At 36.4% G+C, this 27,689-nt stretch overlaps 1 protein-coding gene and 1 pseudogene across 5 annotated transcripts in view; one reads left to right on the top strand and one right to left on the bottom strand.

Moving 5' to 3' along the window:
• Positions 1–27,689, bottom strand: part of ADGRV1 (adhesion G protein-coupled receptor V1) — a 593,679-nt gene that overhangs the window by 136,928 nt on the left and 429,062 nt on the right. The gene's annotated exons all lie outside the window — the stretch shown is intronic.
• On the top strand, positions 2,922–3,419 carry LOC126957014 (transmembrane protein 251-like; annotated as a pseudogene).

The raw sequence follows: 27,689 nt of genomic DNA on the forward strand, positions 1-27,689 counted from the left end.
TAACCAGTGAGGCAGATTTCTCCGTGAGTTTTGTGTTATGTAGACTTTAACCTGCTTGAAGTTTGTAAACCAAACCTTGTTAGAATGAAGTGGAATGTGTTTGTACTTAGACTGACCATAGCTGGTTTTCACAAGCCTCAGCAAAATGTTTAGGTAACCTCCCGGCCTACACTAGATTTGGTCTTCCAGCTATATTTTGGAAGATTTGAAGGACAGAAAGCAATCACATTAAATACAAACTTTAAATTTTTTAAAATTTAGTATCTGTAGAAAAAATCAGGTTATCACAAAACTGTAGTTGATTAGGAATTTCTGCATGCTTCATTTCTCTTACATAAAGAAATCAAGATATTTGGTGACTTTAAGAGAAAAAGAAATGTTAAATGAAAAATGTCTCTGTATAATGAAGTACTCAGAATAAAAAAACAATCACTAAGATTTGAATATCTGTTAAATGTAAAAATGTGAAAGATGAACTTCAAGTCAATATGGCAGACAGTACTGATGTATAAGAATCCCCCACCCTTGCTCCAAACAAATAAATTGCTTAAAATGTAAATAAGAATAGTACAATTTGGAATTTATAGTGTAACTCAAAATTTGGAATCATAAATCCTCATGTGCCAAAAATAAAGCCACAACAAAATGTCACACTGGGTAACAGGACTGAAGTCCTGTGGCTCACAGAGCAATCAGAACTGGGAAGGGCAGGGTTTAATGCCTGTGAGGAGATGTCAGGGCCCTGTTTGCACATTGCCAGGACTAAATTACATGCAGAGACCTAGCAGCCATGAACGGCTGCCAAAATCATAAATAGGGAATCAGAAAAATCTTTGTTCACTGCTCTGGGAGAGTGGCAAATAGTTACCAGTCAGAAACTTGAACTCCAAACCTTGCCCCATGTAGATGTGACATCCAAATTCACACTATTCACATAGACCAGGAACATGAAGCCGAGAAAGTAAGATAAAACTGGTCTGGAATCTTTAAATCATGTAGGACCCTGTCAAAGGGCACAAGGAATTCCTACAGAGAATTCTAGCCATGCTTATAATAAAAAAATTATAAACCACACAAGGAAATAAAAGTCCTTGTATCATTCAAGAACAAGTTAAATACATTATTAACTTAAAATATTTTTAAGTATATGTATTTTAAAAACCATACACATTAGTAACCAAAAAAGTGGAGTGTTTAATCACATCAATGGAAGAAAAGTAAAAACAGAAGCTAACAAAAAGGCTCAGTTCATAGAAAACACAAAGTAAGTTAGTAGAAATAACTCAAAGTTTATTAGCAATCAAAATAACTGTAAATGTATAAAACCCACTAATTAACAGGGCTCTAGATTGGATATAAACAGTTCCAGATCTGTGCTATATAAGATTTCCCTAAAGTAATGAATGACTCTTAAAGTCTAAAGTAAATGGCCAGGAAATGCCACAGCAGAACAGAAAGTTGGAGTAGTAATACTAATAGGAAATCGTATACAAAGTAAGGCTTTAAAACATTCATAGAGATTTAAAAAGGTTCAAAAAATGATTTCCCCTGGAAGATATAACAGTGTGGATCTATATGCATCTAAGAGAAAATGGCCTCAAAATATATAATTCAAACACTAATATAAAGTAACATTTACAAATCCAAAACCATAATGGAAGACTTTCTTTCAGAAACTGACAGATAAAGTTGAGAAAAACAAAACTTAGTAAGGCAAAGAAAGAATAAATTATAAAATTAGGAGACTAATAAAATATATATAATTATAATTAGCAGAACAAAACAGATAAGACAAGGTGGTTAATGACTCAACTATAGAAAGCAGGAAGACAATACTAATGATATAAGCCAACACTGGTGAAATAAAGACAAATGAAGGCAACAGAGATAGGTGACTCTAAATTCACCACTACATGTCAGTTGTTGCCACCTTAATCCAAGTGACTATCATTTTTTGCCTTTACATTGCAATAGCATCATAACTTTTCTACTCTGCTTCCGTTTATATTTAAAACTATAAATCAGATTATGTCATTCCTCCCACAGCCTTCTTAAACTCAGAGTCATTACCCTTACCTATTCTGACTTCTCTCTTCTCCCTCTCATTCACTCTATTGGAGCCACACTGGCCTCTTCGCAATCCCCAGACATGCCCAGCATGCTCCTGCCTTAGGGCCTTTGCACTGGCTGTTCCCTCCACCAGGAATATTACTTCTGGGATGCTCACATGACTAACTTCCCTGCCTCCTTTAAATCTTTGCTCAAATCTCATCTTCTCAATAATATTTCTGCCCACCTTCTTTAAAATTGCAGCCTGCATGCTGCTCCCAACATGTGGCACTTCTGACTCTCCTCACTCTGCTTTATTTTCCCATAGCATTTATTATCTTCTTAATATATCAGATAATTAATTATTTTTTCTTTTTTGAACAACCTGTTTCTGCCTCATAAAATCCACAATGCTGGGATCTAGGATTTGTTTAATCTTTACTTTTTAAAAAGAAACCCAGTTAGTTGGAACAGTCTGGCATATAGCAGTTAATAAAATTTATTGATCACATAAATGAAATATAATTGTTTAAAGAGTTAACTCTTTGAAAAGATACTAACATTCTTTGGCATTACTGATCATGAGAAGAAGGCAGGCACAAAAACAATGAGATACAACTTTAGATATCAGAAAATAATATGACTCATCTAATGCTAACATATTTGAATACTTAGATTATAAACTATTTTCTAAAAAGAACTCTCAGAAGCGGGGCCGCCCGGTGGTGGGGGTGCCAGAGCGGCCACAGGGACCAGGGCCGCGCATGACCTGCCACAGTCACAAGGTTCTTAATCACTAGTAGCTGGTGCTCCAGACTGGTGGCACTCACCTTTCTCTGAGCCTAGTGACCCAGGGGATTTACTTTCTGGTGGCTTTCTCTGAAATGCCAAAGCCACCAGATTATTCAGAGCTGAGTGACTCTTTAACGCTGGCCATGGTAACAGGAAGGTTTTCGGGACCATTGCATAGAGCATGGAGAATGATGAACTTCCATCAGCGGATGAGATAGATTGGAGTGGGATTGTATCTGTCAGTAAGTGCAGCAGCATTTTACTATGTTTGAAATCAGTGAGACCTACAACAGGCTGGCCTTGGAACACATTCAACAGCACCCTGAGGAGCCCCTTGAAGGAACCACATGGACACATTCCTGGAAACCTCGATTACTTTTCTTGTCTTTTTGGTTGTGGACAATTATTTTTCTGATACCTTACTTACAGATGTTTTTGTTCCTTTACTCTTGTACAAGAGCTGATCCCAAAACAGCTACTGTATCATCCCTATATTATTGGCAGTTATTTGCAATCGCCATGAGGCATTTGTCAAGGTTTCTAATCAGATCAACTGACTACAACTGATTGACATATAAAATCAGTCGACATTTTTTCCTTTGATTACAAAACTGCCAGTACTATATGACTCTGATCACAAGACTGCAGTTTCTTCATAGATCTCGGGAAATTGTGGTGGGGCAGAGGCTTTTCAAAAACATAAGTAGGGGCTTTCTTTATCTGAATAATAATGAATTTTTAGGTAAAGCCTGAGATAGAGTACTATATAATCATGTTGATGACTTCAGATTTTGGAAGTTAATCTTGTCTGTTATTTGCATTCTTAACTTGACTAAGTACCTGAATTTCTATTCTACTGTGCAACATAGTGATGATTCAGAAATTTTTCCTTTGGGAAAAGAATAAATATGAACATTCCCACTGTGTTAAGTGTAAAAAGGTCCACACATGATCATAAAATTTAAATTTTATACAAAAACAAAAAATAAAAATAAAAAGAACTCTCAAAAGTGACTCAATAAAAACAGAAAACATGGCTAGACCAAAAATTACTGAAGAAATTAGAGTCAAAATTCACCCTACACCTCTAAAATCAATAGTTTTACGAGCAAAAGTTAAACAAATCTTTATGCACAAAGAATCCCATCTTAAAAAAATGGTACCATTTCTTACCACTTCATTTTTTATGTTATCATAATTTAGATACCAAAATACCAAAAACATATGAGAAAGAATCATCATAAACCGGCCTTGCTTAGAATATATATGCAAAAACCTGAATTAAGTATTAATAATTTGAATCCAACAGTGGACTAAAAGAAAGGGTTTATCTAAGCATTTCAAAGACTTTAATATTTGAATATCTATCAATATAATCTCATCATTAGCAGATTAAAGGAGAAATATCATACAACAATTAAAAGAGTATGGTGTTGATGCAGGGATAAGCAAATGGAACAGAAGAGAGAGTTTACCCACACGTGAATAGTAACTTTAGTATATGACAAGTAAATGGGGAAAGATATTACTTAATAAATGCTCTTGAAACAATTGGTTATTATTTTTAAAAAGTAGATCCCTCCTTGACACCATTCACAAATACATTCCAGATGAATAAAATATCTAAGTGTAAAAAATAAAACTGTAAATATTTTACAAAACATTGTAAGAGAGTATGATATTGAAATACTGTGGGGGATTTTTTTCTAAATCAAAAGTTAAGGAAAATATTGGTTAATACGACTGTATCAAATCTGAATACTTCATTTGATATACAGAATTTAAAAAACAAGGAAAACTAGAAGCAGATATTTGCAACGTATTTAATTGACAAATGATTATATTCATGAAATAAATAAAATTTCTACAAATCAATAAGAAAAAATAAACAACCTATTAGAAAAAATTGTTGGACAACTATCTGAAAGAGCAAGACACCATGTGTTGGTGAAGCTGTGGGGATATGCTTCAAAATAGCTGGTTAGGTTTAAATTGTTGCAACCATTTTTTAGAGTAATTTGTCAATATTTACTAATATTTAAGATACATCTACATGAAGCCAAGCAATTTCATTTCCAGTTACATGTTCCAGAGAAACTTGTACATATGTCTATGGAAGTGCGTTCATTGAACTACTGTTTATAATAATGAAAAATTCAGGAAAATCTACGTTTCTATCTATTAATAACTAATAAATTAGAGAAATAAATTGTACCATATTCATACCTTGGCATAAAAAGTAATAGATTAAGTGAGTCAACTAAAGGTATGCATATCATTTGGAATCACATCTAAGACATTATATTGATTAAACAGGCAAATTGCTGAAGCATAGGTACATTTGCATACATTAATTTTCTTTGTAGTTCATGAAGAATATAAAAAGACGGAAAAAATATACACCAACTTTCATAATATGAAGGAGTAGAATGTGGAGTGGAATTGTACATATGATAAATTTTTTTGTAAAAACTCTAAAGAAAAAAGTTCTAATGCTTTGGCCAGGTGTTGTGGTTCATGCCTGTAATTCTACCACTTTGGGAAGCCCAGGTGGAAGGATCACTTAACTTAGGAGTTCAAGCCTAGCCTGGTCAGCATAGCAAAATCTGTCTCCACATAAAATAAAAAAAACTTAGCCAAATGGTGATGTGCACCTGTAGTCCTAGCTACGCAAGAGGTTGAGGCAAGAGGACTCCCTGACTTCAGGAGTTCAAGGCTGCAGTGAGATATGATTGCACTACTGCACTTCAGCCTTGGCGACAGAACAAAGCAAGACTCTATTAAAAAAAAAAAAAAGAAAAGTCTAGTGTTTTCACTTGGACTTGGGCTCAGACATGTTGGGTGTCATGGTACATCTGCCTGGCACAGGTTGTGTTTAAAGAGGCTGGTCCTTGATGGTAGAGATGTCTTAAACTGGAGGAGGGCAAGGCATTGCGGCATGACTAAGATAGATCTAGTATGTTACATAAGTCTGGTCATGTGTAAATGGGCGTTATTATTGAGAAAATGTGCTTAGGGCAGGGTGTGGATTGGGCCAGACAAAAAAAAGCAAAATGAAAAGATAACAAGACCAACTTTAAGGATATCAAGTCAGTCTGAAGTCTTTTGTAAATATAGCCAGGAGTAAATAAGCAATCAGTCAAGAAAGAACTGTGAGGCAGATCTTGGTAAATGCAATTTTGTTTCACAAACTAGGAATATATTCCAGGGCACCTTTGCTTCTATGGGGTCAGGTCCTCTCTCTGGGTTTATGGGGATAGCTGGATATGAGGGAGAAGAGGGAATAGTGGAATTGGTCCATTGTTTCAGGGATTTTTGTAGGAATTATTTCCTAAACCATGACTCAGATGACCCCAAAGGAGGATTCAGAAGCAGAAGCTCTATTCTTTTACTCATAAATCTATCTCATCTACTTCTTTTATACGAAACAACAGCAGAGAAATGTTGAAGTTCAGCCATTCATTGATTTAAAGAATTAAAAAAAAAAAAAAAAAAAAAAAAGCTGGACCTGAGTAGCGAGTGGGTCACTTGTGTCTTCCAGTATACAAAGCCTGCTATTTAAGAAATCCTGATTTGGAAAAAAAAAAAAAAAATCCCTTAGCAACAAAAGAAAGTCTGCTGGCTTGGTAAAGCTTAGAAACCAGCAGGCTCTTTGCAAAGTTCGTCTCAGATTCAGTATTTATACTACCAACAATAATTGTCAATAAATTAGACTTACTATTGTACAACACAGGAAAAAGCAATGCTCCTTGTTTATCTTTGGCCGCTGTTTACTTTTAGCTCTGCTGTGGGAAAGAGAACTCAAACAATGCTAAGCTTTCCCTTAATGAGATCCTGATTAGATAGTCTGGACCAATGTATAAAGCACAGTACACTAAAGCAGGAGAGCAAAACTGAACTCTTCATCACCCCCTCCCCGAAAGCAAAATTGTCAGTTCATTCCAGTTTGCCTTCAGCACAGAGCAGAGGCATCTCCTCAGTGACTGCCCTCCTTCCAGAGTGCCTGTGCTAACTAGCCCAGTAGCCTTTTTGACTTTCCTTCTTATGCTGTTTCGGTATCTTTCAATGTTCTGGGCTGGCCTTGCCATCTTGCCAAACAAGGAAATACACTCGCTGTATCTCACCTTCTCAGTACTGCAAATTAACAGAAATCACCACTGTAGGCATTACAAAGAGTTTGAGGGATTTAAACTACAAGTTTTTAACCTGTAGGATGAGGAGTCCAGGGACTCCATCTGTTAGATTATCAAAGAGGTTAGCAACTATTGTTTAGTCCATTATTTGTTTTATAGATTAGAAGATGAAGAACGGAGAGATTGCTCCTTTCCTCTAGTTAGTTTTTCTTTCTTTTTTTTTCGAGACTGTGTTTTGCTCTGTTGCCCAGGCTAGAGTGCAGTGGCACAATCTTGGTTCACTGCAACCTCTGCCTCCTGGGTTCAAGCGATTCTCCTGTCTCAGCCTCCCGAGTAGCTGGGACTACAGGCGTGCACCACCACACTTGGCTAATTTTTGTATTTTTGGTAGAGATGGAGTTTTTCCATGTTAGGCAGGCTGGTCTTGAACTCCTGTCCTCAAGTGATCCACCTGCCTCGGCTTCCCAAAGTGCTGGGATTACAGGTGTGAGCCACTGCACCCGACCTAGTTAGACAGCAAGGACTAGTTTCTGGTTCTGTGGGTCTCTGATCCTATTCTCATTGCAGTATAAAAGCTGAGGTTAGCTTATCTTTATGAAGACATTAAATTCTTACTTATTTCTTACACATTTTAACTGAGGCCTTCGGTGTCACCAACTTTTGTTACCTGCCAAGTCTTTTTGGCACTCCTCCAAAATCCACTCACAACACAAATGGCTCTGTCACCTATGATTCAGGAATGCTCATGTTTAAAGTGTCATGAAGCCTCCCCAAGAGCTTCCACTTTCTCTCCATAACTGAAATCCAAGGAGGTACCAATCCAAAGTCATGTCTATTGGCCGGGTGCGGTGGCTCACGCCTGTAATCCCAGCACTTTGGGAGGCCGAGGCGGGCGGATCACAAGGTCAGGAGATCGAGACCACGGTGAAACCCCGTCTCTACTAAAAATTACAAAAAATTAGCCGGGCGCGGTTGTGGGCGCCTGTAGTCCCAGCTACTCGGGAGGCTGAGGCAGGAGAATGGCGTGAACCCGGGAGGCGGAGCTTGCAGTGAGCCGAGATCGCGCCACTGCACTCCAGCCTGGGCTGGGCGACAGAGCGAGACTCCGTCTCAAAAAAAAAAAAAAAAAAAAACAAACAACAAGGTCATGTCTACTTAATAGTGTGTACTTATTTCCTGCTGTTCCTCAATATCAAGAATAGAGGTCTAATCTTGAAATTGTTCACTTTTCAGGACTGTGTTGGAATGTAGGGAAAGGGAATTGTACTGAGATAGAAGAAAAATATTATTTCATAATTAAATGGCAGGATTTTAGAATGGAGGCTTAATTAACATTTACAAAGCAACAAAGCAGTGAAATGATCTTTGACTGGCTTATTTTTTTGAAAGGCATTGTTTTACGCCTTGCTCAAATGAAGTATTTCATATTTCCTTTCTTGGCATCAGGCTATTCAGCTTTAAAGCATTTGCAAATATTTAATCTTGTTTGTAAGGCACAGAAGTTTCATAAAGCTTAACAGAACCATGGCCTAACGGTTCAAAGCGCTGACCTTGGAGCAGGTTCAATACCAGCTAAGCTGTGTATTGCTAGCTGTGGGACTTTGTATTAATTTTATGTAAATTTTGTACCTCAGTTTTCTCATTTTTAAAATGAGGATGGTGATGATAACAGTACTATCAATTTCACTGTAGCACTGAGTAGTAAGCACTTAAGTATTACTGTCATTATTATTAGATGGCATTTTCTTGGTTATTATCTCAGCAATAAACTGTGCCTGACTCTTCAAGTCTGTCACTCTTGCCTTGTTGAGAACTGAGATGCTTTCACGTGTTGAAGTTCACCTGCCAAGCTTATTCTTAACAGCATATTCATGGTTTTTGGATTGATCACAGTGAAACAACAGTAAAACAGCTTTGTTTCACCTCTCTGTTTTGGTTATCAGTGAAGGTAACTAGAATAAATACAATGGAAATGAAAATGTGTGGGTTTTGCAGCCCTTTTCACTGTTGCTTATTGGTGATGCCCCTGGTTCCCAGGCTGCAATTCTGAATGTGCAACAGAAGGGTGGGGAGATGGGTACTGTACCGGCTGTCTTTTGCCTGTGGCAGTCTCTTGAGAGATCAGCTGAAACAAACTGTTTATCTGACGCATGCCCTTCCTTTATGTCTCACAAACAGAAAAAATGATCTTTTGTATTAAAAAGTAATTATATCTGTTATTTCACCTCTATGCCCACAAAGGTCATTGATTTTTATACTAAATCCCATATTGTTTTTGGGTAGTAGTTATGCATCTATTTTGATAATTTGTATTAAAATGCTCAACTATTTGGCTTAGATAAGACGTGACCTAAAAAAAAAAAATCTTTCTTTTGCCCTTAGGCAATATTATTGCTTCTCTAATATGCTAGCTCCCGACTTTGCCCCTTGACTACTTGTGTGATTTTTATGCAATTCTGCATGAGGGAGGAGGTGGGAAATTGTGAATAAGAGAAGGCGTAAGTGGAAAACAGAACAGAAAAGGAGGGAAATGTTAGAGAGAAGGAGAATTATGCAGAAGAGGAGTTATACTGTAATTAATGTGTGGCAGGTCTTTTGTGAAGATGGATTGGGAGTGGTCTCAAGGTTGCCAGTGTTGGCCAGAGAACCTTGCTATAGGTAATCAACTTTCCTAGTCTAAAGAGAGCTCAAAAAGCTGCAGTTTATAACCAATGGAAACTCTAAAGCCTTTTACTTTGGCACAATTCCCAGGGAAGTGGATGAGGAGCCCACTGGCTATGAACACCATTCTGCGCAATTTGACACTTTTCATTTGGTAGAATTTTGTTGCCAAGGCTATTGCATCAAGTTACCGAAATCTTAGTGGATGTAAATTGTCTCATGTGTTACTTAGCCTGGCAAGAATTTAAAGGGCATGCCTTCTACTGAAAAGAAAGATTTAACTTTAACCCATTAAAGCAATAAGCTGCATTCTAAACCTTATGGAGAGAACGCACATGCTATATAGTTTGTATTCTGAGATAACAAAGTAACTTTTTTAACAACAAAAAAAATTTTGATGGAATCCTGGATCCTTCATTATGAAGTATGCCTACAATCAGGGGCATTTTTTAGGGATTAGGAATTTTATTTATATTTTTAAATCATTTTGTGTAGTTCCGTTTTGTAAAATGTGTGTGCCACTGAGCATTGCTTTTAACTAAATCCCAGAAGAGAAACAAATCAATGCTGACTTACAGAGGATGTAAACAAGGGTTTAATGTTTCCAAATCCTAACTGTTGGCAGAGTAAGGAGAGTAGTTAATAGAGCAATACTTTAGGGTTTATTAACCTACTAAAATGATTCAGGCATACAGAGGCTGCTTCTGTTTCTAAAACAGGATATTATTAACATGCTTCCTTTCTTCCCTTAGGCTGAAAATGCCCAAACCTTCAATTTCATTGTCATTCTCCTCTGACTCGAAGTCATCCAACACCAGACAGGCTGGCCATACAATGGAAGAAATGGCTAAGATCACCAAGAATCAACTGAGATAAACAGATGTTACAGGTGTGAATGTCTAGAGAGGAGGAACTCAATCCTGCTGCACATTAGAATTAGCTGGGGAAATTTTAGAACCTACCCATGCTTGGCCCCAAGGCCCTAGGCGCAGAAATTGGTTTAGGATTGGGCCTATGAAACAGTACTACTTTTAAAAAGTTTTCCAAGTGATTCTACTGTGTACTCAAGTTTGAGATATAGTGGTTATTTAAGATGAAAAACATGAAAAGATAAACTTGAACTGGAGAGAACTGAGGGTCAGTTACAGATAAGTTAAAAGTTACTATACATCAGTTATTACATTTAGGTCATAAAAATAAACAAAATTAATATTTTAGAAGCATTTTAGTGATACTCCCTGCTTTCATCCTCTCTCTTGTCAGCATAGCCACTTGAATTTCCGAAAAAGGAAATGTAACTACAACAGCCTTGTTCATGGCTTCAGGGGAAAGCACTGCTAGGACCCTGAGTTCCCTGCCCACCATGCCAGCCCTGGAGCTTGGGTGGCCCAGGATCCTTTTGCCATTCTGAAATAGAAACCATGGATGGGGATATGGTGTATTTCCAAACCTGTTACCAGAGAGCATTTCCAAATATCTTTCACCCAGTATTCTGGCAACTAAACAATTCAGGAAAAGAAACCCTAACTCAAAAACCAAACAAAAGAAAAGAGAGCACATATATACCTTTTCATTTGACTACACAGCAATAACTTAATCTCCAGTATCAGGTATTTGCTTTCCTTTCCATTCCCACTTTATCACCTCACCTTCCTCACTTCCTTACACTATCACAAGGACCTCCTTGCTTTTCATCCGGCTCTGGTATCTTACCCCTAACTCAGCTTGTGAATTGCTACAGATTAATCTTCTTACTCAAAGTATATAGCATAGCACTTGTATAAAACTCATGGTTTAGCTACACATTATGGTGTTTTGAATCACAAGAGTGTTTTTAATATATAAGCACTAGCTTTGTTAACTGCAAAAATTCAATATACATTTGTTTATAAAGAAAGGTTTCTGTTTAAGCATCAATTTTCCATTAAGATAATTAGTTTTTATCTGTGGAATCTTCAATGGGGAAAAATCAATCATTTCTATTTTAACCCACTCACAAAAAGAAGTAAGTCCTGAGACAACTGTGGGCTTCATAGTCATCGAAAGAGCCATAGGATCCCAAATATCCTACCCCAAGGTCCTAGGACTTCACACCTAAATTTACTTATTTTTAGCTCTTGTGTCTCCTTTAAATATGACATTTTAAAATAGCAACACAGAAAGCTGCAGGCTAAAACTGTAACTTGTAAACCTGTTGGAACAAATTCATCCCTCACATTAAGGGAAACTAAATTACATATTCACCTCCCCCAAATTGTTTCCCCACAAGTAATCAAGCTTATCTGTGACCCAATTTTAGTTGTTCATGAGTGGGGGGTGGGGTTCCATAAACTCACGTGGTGGAAACACTCGAAAGATTTATGAGCCTGTAAATGGGTGCTAGCCATTTCAAGTAAATACAGGCCAAACCAAACTCTTAGCTGTCTGCATTTAGCCTTGATTACAGGAGTTACACAAATAAGACTACAAATGTCTCTAGAACTTATAAAATTGCTTAGACGCTTTTTTTTTTTTCCAGAAACCTTAAAGCACAGGGAGTAGGTAACCTACTGAGCCTCGGAATCACATCTTTTACTGAAATATTTTTTTTCCTGCAGCAAAAAGCCATAGAGAATTTTTGGAGCTCATACTAAACTCTCCCTGATGATAAATTTAGTGGTCTCACCACTTGGGCTCCACTGACACTCTGAGCAGTTGGATGTACCTAAGCCTAAGTCTGGATTTAGCAGAAATACTAGGTTTCCTCAGTTATAAATTCTACTCATGAAGATCTGTCATCACAGATCCTAGATTACATTGATAAATCCACTGGATAGCATCTGCTACAATTGAATCTGGCAGATCAAGCTAGAAGAAAGATAATGATTATGCTATTTTAACTAGTTCAAAATAAAATTGTTTGGAGGACTGTGATTAGTAACTATATCAGGTATTCCACTGTGTTTTTTCAATTTCAAAAAGTTTTCAAGTTGCATGCTCTATTATTTGTTTGTATGATTTTAGAATCTGTGTCACTATATTGATACTCTCAATTGCCACCTTTCTTGACTGAAGACTATGCTAATATGGTGCTGACCCATTCTTACAGGCAGGCAATCAGTTACAAGTTGACGGTCATTGGCTGTTTCTCTGATGTATGATATCTTTGCTCACACTAAGCAGCTAGATCTGAATTCCAAATGTTACAGCTGTTTCAGATGCAGACATTATGATACCTTCTATCTAGGCACCAGTCTTCTTTTGAAACAGAGTTCATATCTGCCTAGGTATTTTCTCAAAAGCCAGGACAAGGATCACTGTGTGTCTGTGTCACACCAGATACAATAATTTAGGCATGCAATCACACTGGATCTACCGCTGCTATCCTTTCAGGATAGCCAGATACCTCTATTTGCACTTCCTTGGTAAAGATTCACATGAAAGCTGATGAGATGGGACAGGACTATTTCACACAGGAAATGTGGAAGATAAGCAGTCTCTAACCTGGTTCACTGAGTGGGCTTAATTAGGTCTCTTATTCTTTTATGGGCACAGAAATTATTAGTCTCAGCTTTGATTTCTCCACCTAATATAAATAAAGCTGAGCTCATTAAACCATTTGATCTGTTTCCAGCCTCTCAAATTGGATTTTCTGTACTTAACTTTGTAAATACAACATCGTGAGGAAATTGAGAGAAAAATAATACCACCAAGGGAAAGACAGTAGGCGAGGCCTCGTTTAGAATTCAAGTCATATCTTACTTGCTGGTAAGTGAAAATGACAGCCTAATGCCATTTTACATTATAGCTCTTCAAAAATATCATTTGTGACAGTTGTTATTGACATTCTAGAAATGAGACAAAAATGAGGTTAGATAAAATATTTTCCTTTAGCAATTCAAAGTTCCAACAATAAGTTAACTGACTTTAAATAACTGCTCTTAGGGATCCAAAGCATTGGTTTGTGTCTGCTTCTGATACGGAAATATTTGCCTTAATTTCTATTGAAATTTGAAAACATATAAAAAGGGATTAAGAGAAAAAGTAAACCCTCATTTACATATTAGCAAACTGGGAATGAATAAGCTTGAAAGTATTCAAACTTAAACATATTTCAAATGAAATGACATTCAACTAAAATACTTATTTTATTTGAATTGTGTACAGGTAGCACAAGAACTAACTTGTACTCAAAGTCAGTACCCCTTAAATAATATTTCAAAGATTTAGACGTCAAAGCAGTGGTATTCAGTAGGCTTAATATCCTTTAAAATGTCTTCTGCTGGTTCATTCCTCTTTCAGTGGCTTCCTAGTGTCTCAGTTTCTATGAGGCTCCCATGCCTTCCAACTGAGATGCCGGCACATTCTTCAGCTTTAAAGATGTCTTGATGGATGTGAACAATGGCAGTGGGTCTTTCACACATGCTTAGCTCTGTCTCACAGTCTGCAAATGCTGGAATGGATTCCAGGCAATGGTGTGATTGGAAGAACACAGACAGTTCAGAGTCAAAGACCTGACTCTGTCATTTCTTAGTTATGTAACCTGGTGCAAATCATTAAGGTACCTAAGTTCTACTCTTGACCTGCAAATTTAAGACAATAAGACTTCATCTGTTATGAGAATCAAGTGAGATAATGTACATGAAAGTATTTTCTAAAATGAAAAGTCATATGTAAATGGAAGCTATCTGGCAAATTCTTTTTTCTGTGATCAGCTGATTAAATAATGCGGGCCAGTGAGTATGTCAGCACTAAGAAAGTTACATAGTTCAGAGGGTTGAGAAATAGAACTGGACACATGTTGGATTCCTAGCCCTACTCTTTAGGATCAAGGCCAGCTTACAAAACCATACACCAGTGGTAGCCTGACAAAAACAATTGCTGGGACTTACTCAGAAATAATGTAAACCAGTTAACTTTATACAGATAGGAGCATCATTTGCCATCCATGGGGAAGAAATCATAGTCAATATGCCATAACTATAAGCCTTAAAAATTAAAGTTAGAAACATTATATTTCTTCTAAAACTTTCTTAAACATGACATACTTTGATCACTAAGGCTTAGACAGGCCCAATTATTGGGTGAAAATTTTAGCATTCTAGCTGCTCAAATAATTATACAGGGAGAAAGCATGAGACCTGGGGGTGGAAGAGAGACAGAGAGTAGGAAATAGTTAAACAAATGAAGGAAAAAATTTTCTGCACCAGAAGAATTCGATTTCACTATACATATATTTAAATAATCATAGTGAATCTGAAGAGCTAACAAGATGTGAAGAAATCGAAAATAATCATTTTTTAAAGGGTCATGTGCTCAGATAGCAGTATTTTCACTAACAACCAATTTATCTGAATGACATCTATCACCAAAATCCTGGGAATTTAAGGATTAAAAAATAATTGTAAAACAGTTTCCAAATTATCAGACTTCTATGAAAAAAAGAGGGATCAAGTGGCAGCATATCCAATTTTTTTTTCCCACAGAAGAGAAATAACCAAGTATTTCTCTGGTACAGCAGATCTGTTACTGTTAGCCAAGGGCAAGAAGAGTTGTCTTAATGTTGGTCTCACTTTGCACTAAAGTATAACACACTTATCAAATAGTCTAAGTCTTAAGGCAAGAAAAAGTGGTTAAAGGTGTTCTGGCCAAAATGACCATCCATACCAGATTAAAGTAGACAACAATCACAAGGGTGAATGCACAAAAAGCCCACCGCTACTTTCCTTACTACTTACTAATTATGGTGTACCTGTGTAACAGACATAGATGCCAGTTGCCAGTATGACGTTTATTCCCTGTTCTTCTGGTAACAGCACTTTAGAATTTCCTTTGAAATCCATGTGATTTCATCATAACTGACCTCATTCTTCCCTGCTCTTGCTCCAGCCATGGGCATATGACCTGGACAATCAATGTTATCTGCTCTCCTATCCACAGTGATAAGTTCAGGGGTGAATATTGAATCCATGCAGCCAACAGGACTCCTATTTAGAAGTTCTGCTGGAACTGTTGAAAAGAGAAACTATCTTTCTTCTGGACTGGTAGGCTGAAAGGATGAGAACCTGAAGCCACCAGTCATTGTGTTGCCAGCCTGAGGGAGGCATCTTACAGTGATGAAATGACTGATTTCTATAACATAGGCTCAACACCTAGATGGTGAAAGTCAGAATGCTGTGACATCTTGAACCTCTGAATTCAGCAATGATTGAAGCCAGTCATTCACAGACAACTTATTTAAGCTTTAAGGCTTAAGCCATGGCAGTTTACATCGGATTTCTGTCATTTGTATTAACATGAATCCCAAGTTTGCTTCATAAAATGTAGGTATATTTATTTACTGAATCAGTATAACTCTGCTTTAGAAGACAGCTTCACAAAGGAATCCAAATGTGACTAACAAAAGGATTTAAGATTAATTTCTTACTTTATTTGTATGAATGTCCAGTTGCATTTTCCCCTTTAGCTGACTTACAGCAAACATGGTATGCAAGACTTATAAGTTTCTTCTTTCTAGAAAGGCAAAAGTTGCCTTTCACACCTAAGAACTCAAAGCAAACACTACTTGAGGTCATAAATCTACTACTACTTGAGTAACATAAATCTCAGCTTTTCTTTCAACACCTCTCTTGAAGAGGCTCTGCCAAAACCTCTCTCCCACTATGCTGCTATGTAAATCTCCCATATCCAGTTTACCAAAGGCATCTCCCAAGGAATCTCTGGCAAGTCCCGGGACAGCAGAGGGAACTATTTGAGAAATTCATCTGGTGATGAGCTGTCTGGAGCTTCAGTTAACTTCACATACTTAAGGGCAGGGAGAATTGCAGTCTAGGAAGACCACCTGGGATTGCCTGTAGGCCATTCATCTTTCAGAACAGACAAGGTCAGAAGAGAAAAGATGCTCAGAGACTTTCAGAAAAGGTATTTCTTTCCCTTTCAGAACCAGGTTCTTTATTAGGTCTCTGTATATTGTTTTCTTTTTCTAAGTGAATATAGAAGATCCAGCATGTACTTGTTAAAAACATAGTAGGGTAGACTATGAATACTCTCAATATATTTGTTTTACATTCTTTCAGAATATCATATATACTTTATACTGCTGAATATATAAAATTATAGTTTTCTGTTAACAATTTAGTTATGTTGACTGATTGGAAGTGATTCTTTTTCTTCTAGGTCCATAGCTTTTAAACTTCAATCTGCATTAGAATCCTCTGAGGACTTACTCAAAGTGCTGACACCCAGGGCCCACACTAGACCTGAGAAATAAGAATCTCTGTAGAAGGAGCCTAGAAATAGGAATTTTCTAGTGACACAAGTCACCTGGAAACCACACACTGGAAAACACTGTCGTGGGGGTAAATTCACATCCAAGGGCATACACACATTTGTACCTTATAAATCTACTTAACAACAATTCACATCACTGGTGATATATCTACATCTTGATGCTTTTATCATAAAATCCTATTTACCAAGAGGCACGGCACAGAGTTGCAAAGAGCATGTAATAATTGCTGTGACTGGTTGTTTTGTCTGCAATCACCCCCTGTATTCATGCCACAGGAGGATAAAGTGTTCCTGACTCACTGCTGAAGTGGCAGCACAATATAAACAGCTTCACCTCTCCTTCAGATAGCAAAGCAAAAGACATTTCAGAGACCCCCACGGATCCACTGGAACATTTTAATTTGAAAATTTGTCATTTTTTTTTTGGTGCTTATTTTTTACTTTCATTTTGAACATGGAATTACAAAGAAGTACTTGCTGTATTATCTTTCACATTAGAATATGTTCTGCCAATTGTGGTCCAAATGTAGTTCATGTGGTTGGCAGCTGGTCAATCAGTATTGCAAGAGAGAACAGCACCTCGTAATGAAAAATATATGTCAAAATTGAAAGTTTGGCAATAGTAGATTGAAAGCCATGCTTGTAGTAAGCCATGCTTGTAGTAAGCCATGTATCAATTGAAATATGAAATATGTATCAATTCTTGTGGACTGTTTGGTACTACTGAGTGCAATGGAACAATGGTTTCATAAATAGTTCTCCCATTGGAACTCTTCAACTTATATCCTAAATATCCCTATGTCTTCCAATCATATTACAGTCTAGATTAATGTTAAAGTTCTCTTCTCTGTTTCTCTGTTCTCTCATTAGCTTCCCTTTTCATCCCTGTACTTTTTCTTTTTACTAGCACCAAGGATTAGTATCAGGTACTACTTTTATTACTGTATCTCTAGTGTCTACTTCAGCAATTGGCACTTAGAAGGTGCTTAATATTTATTGAATTAATGAACAACAAAAAAGTGAACTAAATGACTTTCTTTTCTTTGGTCACATTATCTTTTATTCCTTTTTAACTTAATCTGTAGCCTCAAGCTGGAGCAGGTGAGCGTCATCTCTGATTTTCACCATTTGCCACAGGTTACCTAAAATTCATCAATCTCACCTTCGGTAGGCTTATAGGATTGCATGTCTGTTTCTTCTACTAATGATCCAGAGGACAGGGAATGGTTTTCATGAAATATTGGCCAGCATTTCCCCTCCCCCCAAAGTCCAAAGGTTTTCTTTGTAATCAATAATCAGCTTAACGAAATTAAGACAAAAAAAGAGACCAAGTAAATGACCTGGGTCACAAGAAATTTTTCTCCGCATTTGTTCACATGTGTGTGAAGCTTGCAGGGACTGAGAACCAGGATGGGGGCTGGAGTGTGTAAGAACAAGGACCCTCTAGGGTCTGGTAATTTCTGAAGAACTTCCTACCACACAATACCTGAAACCAGATAATGAATAAATCCTTAAAAAACACAAGATATTGTTTGTCATTGTTAAGGCATGGCATGGTCCAAATCAGCCAATTAAAGGCTAATTAATAATTTAAAAAATATAAAAATCTTCAACTGAAATTTCATGTCCAGCCAAATTAAGCTTCCTACGTAAAGGAGAAATAAGATCTTTTTCAAATAAGCAAACATTGAGGGAGTTCATTTCCATCAGATCTGCCTTACAAGAGATCTTGAAAGGAGCACTAAATAGAGAAAGGAAAGATTGTTATCAGCTAATACGAAACACACTTAAATACATAGACCAGCGACACTATAAAGCAACCTCATAAACAAGCCAGCATGACAACCAGTTAACACCACAATGACAGGACCAAATCCAAACATATCAATACTAACCTTGAATGTAAACAAGCTAAATGCCCCACTTAAAAGGCACAGACTGGCAAGCCGGATAAAAAAGCAAGCCCCAATTGTATGCTGTCTTCAAGAGACCCATCTCACACATAATGACACCCATAGGCTCAAAATAGAGGGATGGAGGAAAATCTACCAAGCAAATGGAAAACAGAAAAAAATAGAAGTTGCAGTTCTAATTTCAGACAAAACAGACTTTAAACCAACAAAGATTAAAAAAGACAAATAAGGGCATTAAATATTGGTAAAGGGTTCAATTCACCTAAAGGACCTAACTAACCTAAATATATATGCACCCAACACAGGAGCACCTAGGTTCATAAGGCAAGTTCTTAGAAACCTACAAAGAGACATAGACTCCCGCACAACAATAGTGGGAGACTTCAACATTCCACTGACAGTATTAGATAGACCACTGAGGCAGAAAATTAACAAAGATATTCAGGACCTGAACTCAAAGTTGGACCAAATGTATTTGCTAGACCTCTACAGAACTCTCCACCCAAAAAAAAAACCAAAATATACACTCTTCATGGCACATATTCTAAAATCTACCACATAATTGGACATAAAACGATCCTCAGCAAATGCAAAAGAACCACAATCATACCAAACACACTCTCAAACCACAGTGCAGTAAAAACAGAAGTCAAGACTAAGAAAATTGCTCAAAACCATGCAATTACATGGAAATTAAACAATATGCTCCTAAATGATTTTTGGGTAAATAATGAAATTAAAAGAAATTCTTTGAAACTAATGAGAACAAAGATACAAAATGCCAGAAACTCTGAGACACAGGTAAAGTCATGTTAAGAGGGAACTTCATAGCACTAAATGCCGACATCAAAAAGTTAGAAAGATCTGAAATTAATAGCCAAACATCACAACTCAAACATTAGAGAAGCAAGAAGAAATGAACCCCAACGCTACCAGAAGACAAGAAATAACCAAAATTCCAGTTGAAATGAAAGATATCAATACACAAAAAATTCAAAAGATTAATTAATCCAGGAGTTGGTTTTTTGAAAAAATTAATAGGATATATAGGCCACTAGCTAGATTAATAAAGAAGAAAACAGATCCAAATAAACATAATTAGAAATGTTTATTTGGTAACAAAGGGGATGTTACCACTGGCCCTCACATAAATAAAAATTACCACCAGAAACTACTACAAACACACCTTTGCATACAAACTAGAAAACCTAGAAGAGATAGATAAATTCCTGGACACATACACCTTCCCAAGACTGAATCTGGAAAAAATAAATTTCCTGAACAGACCAGTAACAAGCTCCAAAACTGAGTCAGTAATAAATAGCCTACCAACCAATAACAACAAAAAAAGCCTAGGACCTGATGGATTTACAGCCAAATTCTACCAGATGTACAAAGAAGAGCTGGTTCCATTTCTGTTGAAACTATTCAAAAAAATTGAGGAGGAAGGACTCCTCTCCAACTCATTCTATGAGGCCAGCATCATCCTGATACCAAAACCTGGCAGAGAAACAACAAAAGAAAACTGCAGGACAATATCCTTGATGAACATCGATGGAAAAATCCTCAACAAAACACTACAAACCATATTCAACAGCACATCAAAAAGCCAATCCACCATGATCAGGTAGACTTCAGCCCCGGGAGGTCTTTCACCTCCCTGGTTAGCTGTATGTCTAGGGATGTGTGTGTGTGTGTGTGTGTGTGTGTGTGTGTGTGTGTGTCTGTGTGTGTGTGTGTGTGGCAATTGTGAATGAGATTGCCTACCAGGCTACAGTAAGCGAAATAGCATGGTACTGGTACAAAAACAGACACATAGATCAATGGAACAAAACAGAGAGCCCAGAAATAAGGCCACATAGCTAGGATCATCCGATCTTTAAGCTGACCAAAACAAACCACGAGGAAAAGGCTCCCTATTCAATAAATGGTGCTGGGATAAATGTCTAGCCATACATAGAAGATTGAAGCTGGCCTGCTTCCTTACACCATACACAAAAATCAACTCAAGATGAATTGAAAACTTAATGTAAAACCCGAAACTATAAAACCCCTGGAAAACCACCTAGGCAATACCACCCTAGACATAGAAATGAGCAAAGATTACATGACAAAGACAACAATAGCAATCCCAACAAAAGCAAAAATTGACAAATGTGATCTAATTAAACTTAAGAACTTCTGCACAGCAAAAGAAACTATCAACAGAGAAAACAGACAACCTATAGAATGGGAGAAAAAAATTCAAATTATGCATCTGACAAAGGTCTAATACTCAGTGTCTATGAGGAACTTAAATTTACAAGAAGAAAACAACCCCACTAAAAAGTGGGCAAAGGACATGAACTTACATTTTTCAAATGAAGACATACATGTGGCCAACAGGCATATGAAAAAAAAGTTCAATATCACTGATCATTAGAGAAATACAAATCAAAACCACAATGAGATACCATCTTATACCAGTCAGAATGAGTATTACTAAAAAGGCAAAACAAAACAAAACAAAACAAAACAAAACAAAAAAAAAACAGATGCTGGCAAGGTTGCCAAGAAAAGGGAACAGTTACAGTTATACACTGTTGATGCTAATGTAAATTAGTCCAACCATTGTGGAAAGCATTATGGTGATTCCTCAAAGAGCTAAAAGCAGATCTATCATTCAACCTAGCAATCCCATTACTGGGGATGACATCCATAGGAATAGAAATCATTCTATCATGAAGACACATGCATGTGGATGTTCATTGCAGCACTGATCACAATGGCAAAGACATGGAATCAACCTAAATGTCCATCAATGACAGATTGGATAAAGAAAATGTGATATACACCATGGAATAGTATACAGCCATAAAAAAAGAACAAGATCATGTTTGCGTTTTTGTGGGAACAAGGATGGAGCTGGAAGCTATCACCCTTAGCAAACCAACGTGAGAAGAGAAAACCAAGTACTACATATTCTCACTTATAAACTGGAGCTAAATGATGAGAACTCATGAACACAAAGAAGGGAACAACAGACATTGGCGTCTACTTGAAGGTGGAGGTGGCAGGAGGGAGAGGAACAGAAAAAATATCGAGTAATAGGCTTAATACCTGAAATAATATGTTAAACAACCCCTCGTGACACAGATTTACTTTTATAGCAAACCTTTACATATACCCCTGAACCTAAAGTAAAAGTTTAGAAAAGAATTAAAAACATATATATAATTATGTATTTTAAATATTTATGAATATACGTTACCATGGACGCTGTCTCAAGAGGGAGCAAACTGCTTTTTGTTTTCCGCTTTTCCCTCAGCATTGAGCGCATTACTTGACAAACAGGAAATAAAGAAAGTAATGGGAGGAGAGCTACATAAATGATGATACAAGAAAACAAGTGGTAAGTGACATAAGATGGTTCAAATAAATAGAAAGCTATTCATAGAGGAGAGAACCCAGCTATAATGGAAATAAAGCAAGGCTTCTAGAAGGTCATGGAACCCTAAATAATTTAAAGGTCTAAATAATATGATTTTAATAGACAGATGATAAAGGAGAACTGAAGGCAACTTATGAATATAAATGGTATAAGAAAGTGGGCAGAGAAAGGGAAGTGTAAGTTGTTCAATGGGCAATAATAACAAGTATTGCAACCAGACTGGAACAAATGGAATGTCTAACCGTCATAGACCAAACTGAAAGGTATCCAGGGACCTTGAATACTGGTTTAAGGGACATCAAATTTTGTTGAGGAGTAAGTAGGAAACCAGCTACCAGGGGAATGGCAATAGGGGAAGGTAGAACAACCTAGCCCCAATGTAAAGAAAAACTGAACACAATTAGCATGCTATTGAAGTTGTTTGTATTTCAGGTCCTGGATTTAAGCAGTAATAGTGTGAATGAAAAGGAAAGGTTAAATGTGAGATACACTATAATAGTTAATCAAAAAGAAAGGGTAATTTTATTAGCCGTGAAGAGATGGGTGGGGAATGAAGTGCTCAGATACCTGGGGGAATTTTCAGTATTGAAGGAGATTGTAGCTCGTTTCCCAGGGAGAAAAGTGTTTTGGTGTAAATGGACAAAGTGGTTAATTACTACTACTATCATAAAATGCAATTTCAAGCTAATAAAGTAGCTTTATTAACTACGAAACCATTTCTGTTAGCATTGCTTTTTTTTTTTTTCTTTCCCCTGGCCTTACCAAAACAAAACCGGAAAAGCCTTTGTGAATGGAAAATACAGGCAATGTCATAAACATACAACTTGATAATGATGATACTAGTTAGAGGAAGAACACAGAAATTTAAATTCACCATTTTCTAGTTTTATAGATTAGGGATGTTGGATATGTACACAGTGTATTAATATGTTAATATATATAGAGGGTCTACAAAAGTATTCTGAACATCATAATGTTCTAAATAGATGAGGTAAAATGTGGAGTGAAATTCCCTAGAATCTAGGCAGTAGTGCTTGTTTGCCACTTATTAGGGTGATGATGGCTAAATAAGGAAACTGGTAACTCTAGAAGAAAGAGAAGCAGACACAGAACTGTGAAGAGAAGACAAATCCAAAACATCAGAAAAGAACTAAAAATGACATGTTCTTAACTATAAAAGTATTCAAATTTAATTTTTCTTCCTCAGAAAATAAAATAACTGGTAATACAATTTAGTGAAGACTCTACCATAAATAGCAACAAAAAGTTGGATAGTTGCCAAGTTTTTCATCTACTAACTTTAAGGTGCTACTTGTTTATGTCCTCATAATTTTTATTATAAAAGTAGTAAAGCAAGGTTGTGATGAAGACAATCATGCATATCTAAAGCAGAAAGTAAAATACTCCTGATACCCCTTCCCCATCCCATTTCTAGAGAAAACTACTGCTAGTAGATTGACGTATATTGTTCCATATTTTTTCTATGCATATTAACATTAGTAACATAAATTGAATTCAGTATCTTTTTCGAAGAAATCATTCACTCAAATAGTGAGTTTAAGTGCACAATGCTGAAAATCCAAAGTCAAATGATATTGAAATCCTATTTTCAGGGAACTCATAGTCTAGTGGGAAAGAAAGGTAAATCAATTATTAAAATACACCACTCATCACTAAGAAATTATTACTTTGTCTAATAATTATTAAATAAATTTCAAAAATTTCAGAACATTTTCAGAGATTAAGATGAATACAGTTTAAATGAATGAAAAGTGATTCTTAGGATGCAAATTTGATTAACTTATAGAAAATTTACAGAAGGTTTCCACTGTAAGTAGTACATGATTTAGCATTTCAGATAAATCAGACAAAATTTCTTTGTATTATGGGGTGACTGTCATTTAAAGTACTCATTTCCTGGTGGGTTTAATACATGAAAATATCTTTGGCCTAAAACCTTTCATTTCATTTTCGGTCCACTAAAAATTCATCTAAACAAATGAGAACTTGATATCTCTATTTCAAATATTTTAGGACTCAGAGAAAAGCTAAACTTCTCTTACAATTCATAAATATGTCTGCACAGGCCAAACAAAAGTCAATGAAAAGTGCCTCCAAGATCATCTGATTTCTGAGAACAAGCCTGGTGTTTTAACCTAGCCTTTGTGTATAGTTGAGCATTTCCTTTTCTTTTAGATGATGGATAGATGTGTGCTCATATTTAGGTGGTTCTTTTGATCCACCCCAGGAACTGCGTATGAAACTACTGCTTCTCAGAAATGGTGAATTAGCTCATTATTTATTTCTTAGGAAGCCTGTGTGTCATGTTGCAGTTAGCTTTTATGCATTCCCATTCATTTTGTTCCCCTATTAACATAGACTTCCTAACCCGGCCAGTTTTCAGTAATTCATGTTTAAGGACTATTATGTTTGTAATCTACCACAGGCCAATTCTTATGAATGAAATGCTAAGATGATAAGAGTAATTACCAGGGTGACCCTGATTAAGTCAACATTTTTTTTTTTTTTTTTTTTTGCGCTCTGTAATGCCTTAATGGAACTCAGAAATTCAACCAACTTGTTATGTTTTAAGAAACACATGAAATTTATACTAATAATTCACGTGACTATCCTTAGTTTATTGAAACACACAAGTGTATGTCCTTTATTTTCTGATGCTTTTTAATCTCTCTTTCTCCTTGACTCTAAATACCTGAAGGGCTATGATAGAATGTTTGCAAATCCACTCAATTTAGTGTGGTGGATTAGTACAATTTTATAAACACATATTATACAACTTGGGTTCATGACATGACTAATTAATTTCTCTTTAGCTACTGCAAAATAGAGAAAAACTTAAATGGAATTCTTTTATTAAAATCTTACTCAAAAGTTACAGCTTTGAGAAAAGAAAATTTCCAATTATTTTTCATTATCTGGTTCTAAATGTCTGTTATAGACAGATATTTACTATATGACAGAGAAAAGATTACAGGTATGAACATTTAGAATAAAAAATAAAATTTATTCTGAAATATCTCAGAAATATCTAATTACATGTCATGGGACAGATAACAGTAAGTCATTCTGTTATTCTTGGAACACACTACAGCTGTATTATTTGCCTCGTCTTGTTTCAATTGTCTCCAACAGGACCAGTAAGCACAATCTGAGACTTGTGGCAGAATTGCAATAATGAGTTTATAAGAGTTTTTATCTGAGGAAATCCCAACAATTCTTGATACCACATCTATTCTCTTTATCATCTGCTTTGATGAAAGATCATTTTGCCCAGATACTGTGAGTGGAAAGTCATAGTTGCTCCCTTTGACCTCATATCTATACAAAGGAAAATGTCAAGCTTGAAAGAACTCAGGGAATGATGAACAGTTTTTGTGTTACTCTGTGATTTACTTCTATGAACAACACATTTTCAGAATTTTTATGAATTGAAGAGATAGCAAGCTGCATATAAATGCAACAGATTATCTGAGGATAACATCAGTATCAATTTAAGGGTCAGTATTAGTGTTCCTCCTCCACTACAAATATGAATTTTTTCTAGAATCCTCTGAAAATGTCTGTTGTGATTTGTCAATATTCACTTTCAAGGAGCCATGTAAAATACTGTGCTGGGGCTGGTTTGTACTAGCTCTATGAGAACCGATTGTTACATTTTCAAGAATTTGGTGAACCAGTTATTAAACACATCCATTATATAAAATTATACAGGCCAGGCATGGTGGCTAACACTTGTAATCCCAGCACTTCAAGTAACTGAGACAGAAGGATATCTTGAGGTCAGGAGTTTGAGATCCACCTCAACAACATGGTGAGACCCTCTCTCTACTAAAAATACAAAAATTAGCCAGGCGTGGTGGTACATGCCTGTAATCTCAGCTACTTGGGAGGCTGAGGCACAAGAATCACTTCAACCTGGGAGATGGAGGTTGCAGTGAGTTGACATCATGCCACTGCACTCCAGCCTGGGTGACAGAGTGAGACTGTCTCAAATAAAAAAAAAAATAATAAAATTGTATAGACTTACAATTAACTAGATTAAAAGCAAAGGCAGTAAATACTCAAAACTCATGACTTCCTAATTATTTTCCTACATTTTATTATTATTCATGCATCTACTATATCTGTCTAGTAGAAATACTGCAGAATGGTGTGCCGTATGCATCTCTTCCCAATGCTGTGGTCAGCGATTCTCCATTGGTAGCTTGGAAGCTACCACGTTGGGAGCATTTAAAACACAGAAATTAACTGATGCTCCAAGTCAGTTGTCGCCTAACCACAGAAGTCAGCTGTTAAACATTTACCAGGATAACACTGCCAGAATAGGTTCCTGGATTACAAAAAAGAATGAGACATTGCTTTTATAAATATTATGACCTAATATTTATTTATGAGAGATAAATATTTGACTGTAAGATATCTTCTAAATGATAAAATAGGGGTTAAAGGCATTAGAAAAGAAGAGAGAGACACAATTAATTTTGCCTGAAGTGTCCTGAGAACGTCACATAGAACAACACAGAATAATAACCTTTGAACTAGACCTTGAAAGTTGAGTAAAAAATCATTTGACAGAGATGGGAAATGCTCTTCAAAAAACAAACAAACAAACAAAAAAACAAAGAGTGAAATATGAAATAATACTATTAGTAGTATAATTGAATATGTACACAGCAGTGTTTCTCAGATTTTTCCACTTAGAAAAGTGGCAAAGAACGAATGGGTAATTCTGGTGAACTGAAGTTGCAGCTTGAAAAGGCCCAATGCTAAGATGGAGATTCTTTGATTTCTTCTGTTTCATCCTAAACATGCATTGGAGTTTTCCATTATCTTTCCTACGTATTTTCACTTGGGATATGGCTCTGTTCTCTTTTCCATCTCAACCTCTCTGCAAGGCAGGGGGAAGTCTTTCAGTACATCAAAATACTAATATTTAAAGCTATGAGAGAAAAATCAATATTATCAAGAATAACATTTGTGTGTCTTATATATGCTCTGTTCTGAGGGTGTAAGGATTCACCAGTAACCTTTCAGAATGGAGACAGAAATCGGCATATTTATCCGTGACCATAAGAGACAGTAGCAGGATGGAGCAGGACCCAGGGGAGAGAAAAAGAAGTAGGGAGATCAAAGGAGGAAAAGAATGGATTGACTCTAAGCACTGAAGGCTACACTATGAGTATATGTTAAAAAACGTTTTGTATTAATTATCAGGAGCCAGTAAAGTGTGGTCTTTCTTTTAATGAACTAGAGGTAGATGTACCATTGAAGGTAATGAAGCTTACGTGTCAGGGCCACTCACTGGCATGGCCCCTTCCAGGGCCAGGAGTGGCCCCAGCAATATGTTCAACTGGTCATGAGTTTTTGTTAAATTTGTAAAATGATTAGTTAAGGCCACTCTCTTTTCAATCTCAATTTTCC

Source organism: Macaca thibetana, chromosome 6, assembly GCF_024542745.1.
Source record: "Macaca thibetana thibetana isolate TM-01 chromosome 6, ASM2454274v1, whole genome shotgun sequence".
NCBI classification, from domain to species: Eukaryota; Metazoa; Chordata; class Mammalia; order Primates; family Cercopithecidae; genus Macaca; species Macaca thibetana.